The following is an 11676-nucleotide window of genomic DNA, read 5'->3' on the forward strand; positions in this document are numbered from 1 at the left end:
AGAGGAATATTTTTTTTTTCTTTTAGAAACTTAAACTCTGAACTCTAAAGAGTCTTTATTTGGTTAGCCTTCAATGTACTACTTGGGAGTCTGCACCTCACGTATATATAGTTCAGTCAGTCAGAGATTTGGGAAGAGTTAATACATGAAATGAGGCTTATGTTGGCTGTCTCCTTTTTATGATTTTCACTGTCACTCTTCAGTTTCTGTGGTCACTCCATACTCTGTCCTCTGGGATTTTAAGCCATTAAGACTGTGGCTTTTCTATCTCGGTTTGTATATACACAGTGTGCCGACGGGGTCTATCTTTACTCAGTGCCATTCCTTCTTCAGAATGTTGACTGCCTTCCAGTGTCCACCTGTTTTTTTTCCAGGTAGTTTTTTTTTTTTTTTTTTTTCATGTTTTATCCAGAGTTTATAGCGGTTTTTTTTTTTTTTTTTTGAGAAAGGGTTTAAGCAGTAAGAGTTATACCCATCTTTTTATCAATCAGTACCATTTTTAAGTCTTTCTGTAATGTTTGCATTTTTTTCTGAGATTTGCTCAAACATAATGTGTAAGTTCCTTTTGTTTAACATGGTACTGATTAATAAAAAGATGGGTGTAACTCTTACTGCTTAAACCCTTTCTCAAAAAAAAAAAAAAAAAAACCCACTAAGTCTCTGCAGCCATGAAATTAAAAGATGCTTACTTCTTGGAAGAAAAGATCCAATCTCATACTTATGACCAACCTAGATAGCATATTGAAAAGCAGAGACATTACTTTGCCAACAGAGGTCCATCTAGTCAAGGCTATGGTTTTTCCAGTGGTCATGTATGGATGTGAGAGTTGGACTGTGAAGAAAGCTGAGCGCCGAAGAATTGATGCTTTTGAACTGTGGTGTGGAAAAGACTCCCGAGAGTCCCTTGGACTGCAAGGAGATCCAACCAGTCTATCCTAAAGGGGATCAGCCCTGGGTGTTCTTTGGAAGGGATGATGCTAAAGCTGAAACTCCAATACTTTGGCCACCTCATGCGAAGAGTTGACTCACTGGAAAAGACTGATGCTGGGAGGGACTGGGGGCAGGAGGAGAAGGGGACGACAGAGGATGAGATGGCTGGATGGCATCACCGACTCGATGGACCTGAGTCTGAGTGAACTCTGGGAGTTGGTGATGGACAGGGAGGCCTGGCATGCATCGATTCATGGGGTCGCAAAGAGTCGGACACGACCGAGCAACTGAACTGAACTGAACTGAACTGAACTATCCTTTTATAAGAACTTCTCTGGTGGCTCAGATGGTAAAGCGTCTGTCTACAATGAGGGAGATCAGGGTTCCATCTCTGGGTCGGGAAGATACCCTGGAGAAGGAAATGGCAACTCACTCCAGTACTATTGCCTGGAAAATCCCGTGGATGGAGGAGCCTGATAGACTACAGTCCATGGGGTCACAAAGAGTCGGACACGACTGAGTGACTTCACTCACTCACTATCCTTATTTATTTGACCCTCACAAAAAACTGGGCAATATAGTTATTGTTATCACTACCCTTTAGCTGACTTCCCTGGTGGCTCAGATGGTAAAGTGTCTGTCTATAATGTGGAAGACCCGGGTTAGATCCCTGGGTTAGGAAGATCCCCTGGAGAAGGAAATGGCAATCCACTCCAATACTGTTGCCTGGAAAATCCCATGGACAGAGGAGCCTGGTAGGCTACAGTCCATGGGGTCTCAAAGAGTTGGATATGACTGAGCTACTTCACTTCCCTTACCCTTTAGCTGGGAAAAGCAAGCCTCATAGAATTTAAGTAACTTGCCAAATTTCACACAGATCCAATCTCATACTTTTGACCTCCTCTAGTTTGCTTTCATTCTATTCTTTATCTGATAAATAGGTAAACTGACCCATCAACAGCCTAGAGCTATAGTAAATTACACATGATTTGTAAAAACTATTATTAAATTATTTATTTGCCAACAAAACAATTTTTTAAATTTGGTCCCAATATTTGTTGGCTCTAGTACAGGATGGGGCTTAGGCTGTGTCACTGATTGAATAATTTGACTAACAATACATGTAATGGAAAGTGGCAATTTACATAATGGAAAAAATGGGTAGAAAATAATGTACATCTACTGAATATTGCATTGATTTTATAGCAAATGTTGATTTGCTATAAATAAAATCAATATTGATTGATTTTATAGCAAAGAAACAAATGGGTTGATCCTGGATCCTGGTCAGATGTTTTGGCTAGTTAGCAAGCTCTTAAAATGAACTTTTAATATCTAATTATTTTATCTTTATTCATTTTATCTTATTTTCTATAACATTCAGCCATAGATTTATAGCACTTTTAAATCCCCCCTCAATTTAGTGTTAGCTTTTTCTAGATTATTCTGCACATATGAAGGGCTTTTGAAAATTTAGAAAAAGCATAGGAATAATTATGAGCAATACTCATAAAAGAGCACTCATGCACTGTCCTAGTTAAGAGTTCTCCAGATAAACAGAACCAGTAGGATATATAGGGAAACACGTAAGAGGGGATTTCTTGTAAGAATTGGCTCACGTGGTTGTGGAGGCCGAAAAGCCCCACCATCAGCCACGTACAAGCTGGATAACCATGAAGGCCTGTGGTGTAATTCCGCCCAAATCTGAAGGCCTAAGAATCATGGGACTAATGATTTAAGTGCTGATCTGGGTCTAAGAGCTTGAGAAACAGGAGTCCTAATGACTGAAGACAAGTGGTGATGGATGTTATAGCTGGACCAGAGAGAGTGAATTTGTCATTCTGACTTTTGTTCTATTTAGGCCCTCAACTAACTGGATGATACCCACCCATGCTGGGGAAGCCATTGCTTTACTCGGTTCATCAAATGCTAATTTCTTCAAGAAACACCCTCATAGACTCCCAGGATGTCTTACTAGCCATGTGGCACACTTAGCCCAGTTAAACCATAAAGTTAACCCTCACACAAACCTTTATACTTTCACATTTACTGCAACTACAGGTAGAAGGCTTCCCTTAGATTGCCTGCTGCTGCTGCTAAGTCGCTTCAGTTGTGTCCGACTCTGTGTGACCCCATAGACCGCAGCCCACCAGGCTCCCCCGTCCCTGGGATTCTCCGGGCAAGAACACTGGAGTGGGTTGCTATTTCCTTCTCCAATTAGACTGCCTAGTGGTTCTCAAACTTTAGCGTGCATCAGAATCACTTGGAGGGGCCATTAAAACATACTGCTGGGCACCATCCACAGAGTTTCTTTTTAGTAGATCTTAGGTGGATTTTGAACCCCACTCCAGTACTCTTGCCTGGAAAACCCCATGGACGGAGGACCCTGGTGGGCTGCAGTCCATGGGGTCGCTAAGAGTTGGACATGACTGAGCGACTTCACTTTCACTTTTCACTTTCATACATTGGAGAAGGAAATGGCAACCCACTCCAGTGTTCTTGCCTTGAGAATCCCAGGGACAGTAGAGCCTGGTGGGCTGCCGTCTCTGGGGTCACACAGAGTTGGACACGACTGAAGCAACTGAGCAGCAGCAGCAGCAGCAGCAGGTGGACTTTGAACTCTCTATGTCTAGGAAGTTCCCGGATGTGGCTAATGCTGCTGGTCTCCTCAGCTTTGGGAACTGTTGCTGACTTCTGAAGGCTATTATCACTGTTAATAACTAGTTTTAACATAGCCACTAGAGGGCAGTGGAACCATAGAAAAATTAGATGTGCAATAGAGTCCCTGGTTTATGCTATCAGCTACAGTTTTGCCATAGGCTGTAAGAAAACTAAAGCCAAACATTAATTTCCTGTACAATATCATGAGGCTCATTCTCAACTGTAATATAAATAAAAGCTTGTCTTTGTGGTTGTGAGGGTCATAGAGATACAGTGCAGTTCTAACTCTGGCTGATGCTTGTATTGTAATCACAGTAAATTAAAAACTGGACTTTCCTAAGTGGGCATTTGCATATATATCTAGTAGTATTGAGGGTTAACATGAACAATTTGTGGTTTCCCAAAGAGGTGGCATTTTGATAATAGGTTTAGTTGCTGCTGCTAAGTCACTTCAGTCGTGTTTGTGAGACCCCATAGACAGCAGCCCACCAGGCCCCCCCGTCCTTGGGATTCTCCAGGCAAGAACACTGGAGTGGGTTGCCATTTCCTTCTCCAATGCATGAAAGTGAAAAGTGAAAGTGAAGTCGCTCAGTTGTATCCGACTCTTAGCAATCCCATGGACTGCAGCCTACCAGGCTCCTCCGTCCATGGGATTTTCCAGGCAAGAGTACTGGAGTGGGTTTAGTTACGAAGATAATTCTACACTTAAATAGTATTTATTGTTTTGTTACATGTACTTTTTATTTTGTGAAAGTGAGACCTAAGTACTTTTAAAATTATTAAACCTAGTATACACTAAACTCAAAGAACATAAAGATTTACAGACTATCAGGAATTTGTAATTCTTTTCTCCCAGATGCATTGTTTGATAGTACAAAAGGACTAGAGAAAAATCAAAAGATACAGTTTGCAGGGTCCTTGTTATATTGTCTTTTGCTTTGGAAGCCCAAAGGCCTGAAATTTGATTTCTTGCCTTGTCATTATTACCTGGATGATCCTGATGATTTAATCTCTCTAAGTCTCAATTCCTATATATGTAGAGAGAGAATTACATAATACAGCTATCTTTCTGGGTTGTTGAGAAAAATCAGCAAGGTACTATTTGTGATAGTGTTTTATATATTGTAACTATCTTTGAAATTTTCTATTTTGACATACTTCCACCAGCATGCAGTATATTTTGAACTTGGTTTTTATGTCATTGAAGAAGGACATGGCAACCCACTCCAGTACTCTTGCCTGGAAAATCCCACAGACGGAGGAGCCTGGTAGGCTACAGTCTATGGGGTCATGCAGAGTCGGACAGGACTTAGTGACTACACTTTCACTTTTCACTTTCATGCATTGGAGAAGGCAATGGCAACCCACTCCAGTACTCTTGCCTGGAAAATCCCATGGACGGAGGAACCTGGTAGGCTGCAGTCCATGGGGTCGCACAGAGTCGGACACGACTGAGCAACTTAGCAGCAGCAGCAGCCAGTATTCTTGCCTGGAGAATCCCAGGGACAGAGGAGCCTGGTGGGCAGCTGTCTATGGGGCTGCACAGAGTCGAACACGACTGAAGTGACTTAGCACCAGCAGCAGTTGATGTCATTATTATACCATTGTAAAATTGCTCCTGGGCTTCCCTGGTGGCTCAGTGGTAAAGAATCTGCCTGCCAATGCAGGAGTTGTGGGTTCGATTTCTGGGTGGCGAAGATCCTCTGGAGAAGGAAAGGGCAACCCACTCTAGTATTATTTTTTAAATTATGGAAGTGTGATAACACATTTACAGGAAACTTGGAAAATACAGAACAAAGTTACATATGGTTCTACCATATATTACAATGATTTTCTTAAATAGATAAGATTTTTAGTTGGAGTTTTATATCAAACTCTCAAAAATTAATACAGTGAATAGACAGAAAAGTAGAAGGATATAGTAGACCTGAAAAGCACTGTGAACCAATTCAACGTGATTAAGATTGATAAGAATTTTCACACAACAGCAGGATACAAATTCTATTCAAGTTCCCATAGACTATAAGCCAGAAGACACTGGAACATATCCAGAGACATAAAACAAGGTGCAAAAATTTCATGGTCTAAAGGTACTGAAATCAGATAGTCTGTTCTCTTATCACTGTGGAATTATGTTAGATCAATATCAAAAGATATTTGAAAGTAACCTACATTTTTTCAAGTGCAGTGTGACATTTACCAAGAGAGGTCTTTGACTTAGCCATTGAAAGCCTCAATAAAGTTGACTGAAAAAACACACAGGGTGATTGCAGAGAAGGAAGCATTTAAATGAGAAATTAGTATCAAGATGAGAAATTACTATCAAGGATACTTAGAAAACCCTATATAGTTGGAAATTAAATGTTCACTTTTAAATATGGGTATATCTAAAAAGTCATAAGGAAAATTAGAAAATATTTGTAACAGAATAAAAATGAAAAGAGAATGTATCAGAATTGGTTATATGCAGCTGATGCAGCTATGTGCTGCCCAGTGCAGCTAAATACAGTCTCACGCTAGTATTCTTTCCTGGGAAATCCCATGGACAGAGGAGCCTGTAGTCTTATTGTTCTTCTGGACAACAGAACACCTTCGCTATGATTGCTTTAAGATTAAACACAAGTTTTACCTTTTGTGTTTGTGTCTAGCAGTATGCATGCTAACTAGACTAAAGCTTGTGATTGTATTTCTCTGCCCCTCAGAGGTCTTTGTATAGCATTTTGGGGAGTTTCCAATAGCAACAGAGTACTGTTACTTTTTGTGAACCCCTGGAATAGTGAATATATCTCATTCTATAGACTACTAGGAAAGTCATCTGATTCCTGTTTGGAGCATGAATCAGTCCATCAGTTTGAGGGTTGTGTGTTCAATTTAGTAGTAGGATAAGGCTTAGTAAATACCTGTCTCTTAACTGATTAATCACCACTCCAAAGAGTGATTTGTGTTTTTTGGTGGTCTGTGGGCTTCCCTGGTGGCTCAGAGGTTAAAGCGTCTGCCTGCAATGAGGGTTCGATCCCTGGGTCGGGAAGATCCCCTGGAGAAGGAAATGGCAACCCACTCCAGTACTCTTGCCTGGAGAATCCCATGGACGGAGGAGCCTGGTGGGCTACAGTCTATGGGGTCTCAAAGAGTCGGACACGACTGAGTGATTTCACTTACTTATGGATGAAAAGCAGTTTTTAAAAAATTTGTAGGAATATTACTGTTGAAGTCTGTGTGTGTGTTTTTTTTAAACAGCTTTATTGAAATATATGTCATATACAATTCACCTACTAAAAGTGTACAATTCAGTGTTTTTTTACTGTATTTACAGACATGTTCAACCATTCAGTTCAGTTCAGTCGCTCAGTCGTGTCCAACTCTTTGCAACCCCATGAGTTGTAGCACGCCAGGCCTCCCTGTCCATCATCAACTCCCGGAGTTCACTCAAACTCATGTCCATCGAGTTAGTGATGCCATCCAGCCATCTCATGCTCTGTCATCCCCTTCTCCTCCTGCCCCCAATCCCTCCTAGCATTAGAGTCTTTTCCAATGAGTCAACTCTTTGCATGAGGTGGCCAAAGTACTGGAGTTTCAGCTTTAGCATCATTCCTCCCAAAGAACACCCAGGACTGGTCTCCTATAGAATGGACTGGTTGGATCTCCTTGCAGTCCAAGGGACTCTCAAGAGTCTTCTCCAACACCACAGTTCAAAAGCATCAATTCTTCGGCACTCAGCTTTCTTCACAGTCCAACTCTCACATCCACAACCATTACCACAGTCAATTTTAGAACATGAGGGTCACAAAAAAGTCAGACACAACTTAGCAATACAACAACAGCAACAACAACATCTTTGGGGAAATGTCTATTTATATCTTTGCTCATTTTTTAGGTTGGGTCATTTGTCCTCTTATTATTGACTTGTGAGAGTTCTTCGTATTCTGTAGATTCAAGTCTCTTAATCAAATACTTGATTTGAAAATATTTATTCTCATTCTTTGATGATGTTTTTTGAAGCACAAAAGTTTTGAACTTAATAACATGTAATTTATCAATTTTTCCTTTTGTTACTCATATTTTTGGTGTCATACCTAAGACTCCTTTGCCAAATCCAAGGTCATGAATATTTGCCCTTATGCTTTCTCCTAAGAATTTTATAGTTTTTGTTGTTACCTTTATGTCTTTAATCCATTTGAGTTATTTTTTGTACATGGTGTGACATAAAAATCCAGTGTTATTCTTTTGCATGTGGCTATCCATTTGTCCCAGCACCATTTATTAAGAACTCTTCTTTCCCCATTGACTGGTTTTTGCCCCCTTGTTGAAAATTGTTTGGCCAAAGAGCTATTGAATTATTTCTGGATCTAAATTGTATTCTGTTGGTCTGTATGTCTGTCCTTGCACCACGCTATTGTGATTACTGTTGCTTTGTTGCTTTTGCTAAATTTTAAAATCAGCAAGTGTGAATCTTTCTAGTTATTTCTTCTTTTTCAGGGTTGTTTTGGCTGTTCTAAATCCATTGCAATTCCATATGAATTTTAGAATTGGCTTGTCAGTTTCTACAAAGAACTCAGTTGGGATTCTGATAGGGATTGTTTTGAATCTGTAGTTTAGTTTGGTTAGTATTGCCGTCTTAACAGTGTCTTCCCGTCCTTAAATGTGGGATGTTTTCCATTTGTTTAGATATTTAATTTCTTCCAATAATGTTTTACAGTTTTCAGAGTATGAATTTTATACTTCTTTTGTAATTTAATCCTAGCTATTTCTTTATGATGCCATTGGGGTGGAATTGTTTTCTTGACTTCATTTTAGATTGTTCATTGCCAGTGTATGGAAGCACAACTGATTTTTGTGTATTGCTCTGAAATCCTGCATCTTTGTTAAATTCATTTATTAGTTCTAATAGCTTTTTAGAGGTACTTTAGGACTTTCTATATACAAGAACGTGCCCATCTACAAATAGAGATAGTTTTACTCCTTCAAATTTGGGTGCCTTATCTTTTTCTGTGCTTAGTCCCCTTGGCTAGAACTTACAGTACAATGTTGAATAGAAGTAGTGAGAGCAGACATCCTTGTCTTGCTCCTCATTTTAGGGGTTAAGAGTTCAGTCTTTCATCGTTAATTATGATGTTAGCTGTGGGTTTTTCATAGATGCTCTTTACCAGATTGAAGGAGTTCCCTTCTATGCCTGGTTTGTTTAATATTTTTATCATAAGGGGGGGTGACATAATTTTTGTCAAATTTTTTTGAGAAGATTATGTGGTTGAGATGGTTATGTGATTTTTGTTTTTTGATCTATTGATATGATTTATTATATTAATTGATTTCAGATGATAAACCTATTTTGAATCTTTGAAATAAATCCTGCTTGTATTTTCAGCCATGGATCATGGATCTTCTGTTTCTTCTCTTTCTGGTATTGCCTTTATCTGTATGTTGGTGTGCTTAAGGATTTCTCACATTTCTCCGAGGCTCTGTTTATTTTTCTTTATTTCTCTGCTCTGTACTTTGGCTTACATAATCTCCATCAATCTGTCTTCAAGTTTACTAGTTGTTTCTTCTACCAGTTCCAACCTATTATTGATCCCTTCTAGCAAAATTTTTTTTGTTATTGTACTTTTAACTCCAGAATTCCATTTGATTCTTTCTACTGATATTCTCTATTTACTGCAACATTGTTGGTATTCTTTTCTTCTTTAAATATGATTTTCTTTAGTTTTTTTTTTTAATTAATTTTATTTTATTTTTAAACTTTACATAATTGTATTAGTTTTGCCAAATATCAAAATGAATCCACCACAGGTATACATGTGTTCCCCATCCTGAACCCTCCTCCCTCCTCCCTCCCCATACCATCCCTCTGGGTCATCCCAGTGCATCAGCCCCAAGCATCCAGTATCGTGCATTGAACCTGGACTGGCATCTCGTTTCATACATGATATTTTACATGTTTCAATGCCATTCTCCCAAATCTTCCCACCCTCTCCCTCTCCCACAGAGTCCATAAGACTGTTCTATACATCAGTGTCTCTTTTGCTGTCTCGTATACAGGGTTATCGTTACCATCTTTCTAAATTCCATATATATGCATTAGTATACTGTATTGGTGTTTTTCCTTTTAGTTTTGTGAAGATATTTATAATATTTATTTTGAAAATTTTTATGTTGAATCAGGCATCTGGTTGCTCTCATAGGAAGTTTCTGTTGCCTACTTTTATCTTTTTTGGAGTGTTAGTCATAATTTCCTGTTTCTTTGCATGCCTCATAATTTATTTTGGTACTTAGACATTTTAGGTAATATATTGTCACAGCTCTGGGCACTGGTCCCCTCATTCTGGGGCTTGTTATTGCTGTTTGCTTGTTTATTTGTTTAATGATTGGCTGGGTTATTTTAGTGAAGTTTATCCTCTGTCACCCTCTACCCACAGTATTAAGTCTCTGATGCTTCTAGGAACAAACTTAGGTTTTCCCAGTCATGTTGGGGTGACAGCAGCACTCGTAGAATTTTTTCCACTCTGGCCCTGACCACACTCAGCTGTTAAAACTCTGTTAAGTGTTGGGTGGTTGCTCTATTTAAAAAAAAAAAAAATTATGCCCTGGGGCATAAATTCCTCTACAAATGAATCCAATCAAATTATGGCTTTTTGGACAGAATAGTTTCTGAAATCAGTGTTTGATATTTGTTCTGACCTTAGGAAGACTCCCCCCAGATGTCTTAGTCCCCAGTTGTCTCCCACAAATTAAATTAGCCAGCCTACAGTCTAGGTTTTTTCCTTCATCACATACACAAATCTCCTCCAACTTGACTTTCGCCACATTCTCCACTGTTCTTGAGAGTGCTCTTTAGGTTAAATTTCTCCAAGATGTGTTGCAAATGAAGTCAGTTTCTGTGGGAAGAGATCGGGAGCTACTTGTTTTATGACTGCTTCTTTCCTCAGGTAAAATCTCTGACCCAGGACTCTGGAGCTGGGGGTGGGGACAATGGCAAGCTTTCTCTCTGTGTGATACCCCCATTATAGAAGCTTCAGTTCCACAAGTAGGATTTGGGTGAAAGTAGGGAGCCCCCACCTCTTGACTGCACTTGCCTGAGACAGCTGGTGCAAGATGGGAAACACTGAAGTCTTGCTAAGTCTCAGGAAGAAGTCCCTAAGAGGGAGCCCCATATTCCTGGCTGCAGGAGCCCCATATTCCTGGCTGCAGGAGCCCTTGAATGGAGTGTCTGCCTCATTGAGCTGGGTGTGGAGTAGGGAGAGTGGTCTTGATTCAGATAACACAGACTCTCACCTTTCTTACAGAAACTTTCTTAGGTGTTTTTGGAATAGATGTTTCTCCATTTGTTGTTTACACTTACTATCATTTCCAGAAGTTTTTCTTGCTTACTTTTTAATAATTCTCAGTTTCACTAGGGAGTGATTCAGCGGAGCTCTTCTTGCTGACATGTCACTATTCACAGCAGTGTGTTGTTCATGACAACTGTCCACTAACTTAACATTAAGAAGATTCATACAACTCGAGCCAATAAGAAAAATCTCTTGATTCATTGTGAGAATTCAAAGCCCTCCAGGCACCCATGTAAATATAACTCTTCTTTGAATGGAGTTGCTCGGATAATTTGAATCCAGGATGCTCTAGGAGACCCAGATCCCAGTTCAGATCTTTCTATCTTTCTAAACACTTTTCTGTGATACAGAAATCCCTATGCAGGTCAGGAAGCAACAGTTAGAACTGTACATGGAACAACAGACTGGTTCCAAATAGGAAAAGGAGTACATCAAGGCTGTATATTGTCACCCTGTTTATTTAACTTATATGCAGAGTACATCATGAGAAATGCTGGGCTGGAGGAAGCACAAGCTGGAATCAAGATTGCCGGGAGAGATATCAATAACCTCAGATATGCAGATAACACCACCCTTATGGCAGAAAGTGAAGAAGAACTAAAGAGCTTCTTGATGAAAGTGAAAGAGGAGAGTGAAAAAGTTGGCTTAAAGCTCAACATTCGGAAAACGAAGATCATGGCATCCGGTTCCATCACTTCATGGCAAATAGATGGGGAAACAGTGGAAACAGTGGCTGACTTTAGTTTTCTGGGCTCCAAAATCA

This window comes from Bos indicus x Bos taurus, chromosome 14 (genome assembly GCF_003369695.1).
Source record: "Bos indicus x Bos taurus breed Angus x Brahman F1 hybrid chromosome 14, Bos_hybrid_MaternalHap_v2.0, whole genome shotgun sequence".
Classification (NCBI taxonomy): domain Eukaryota; kingdom Metazoa; phylum Chordata; class Mammalia; order Artiodactyla; family Bovidae; genus Bos; species Bos indicus x Bos taurus.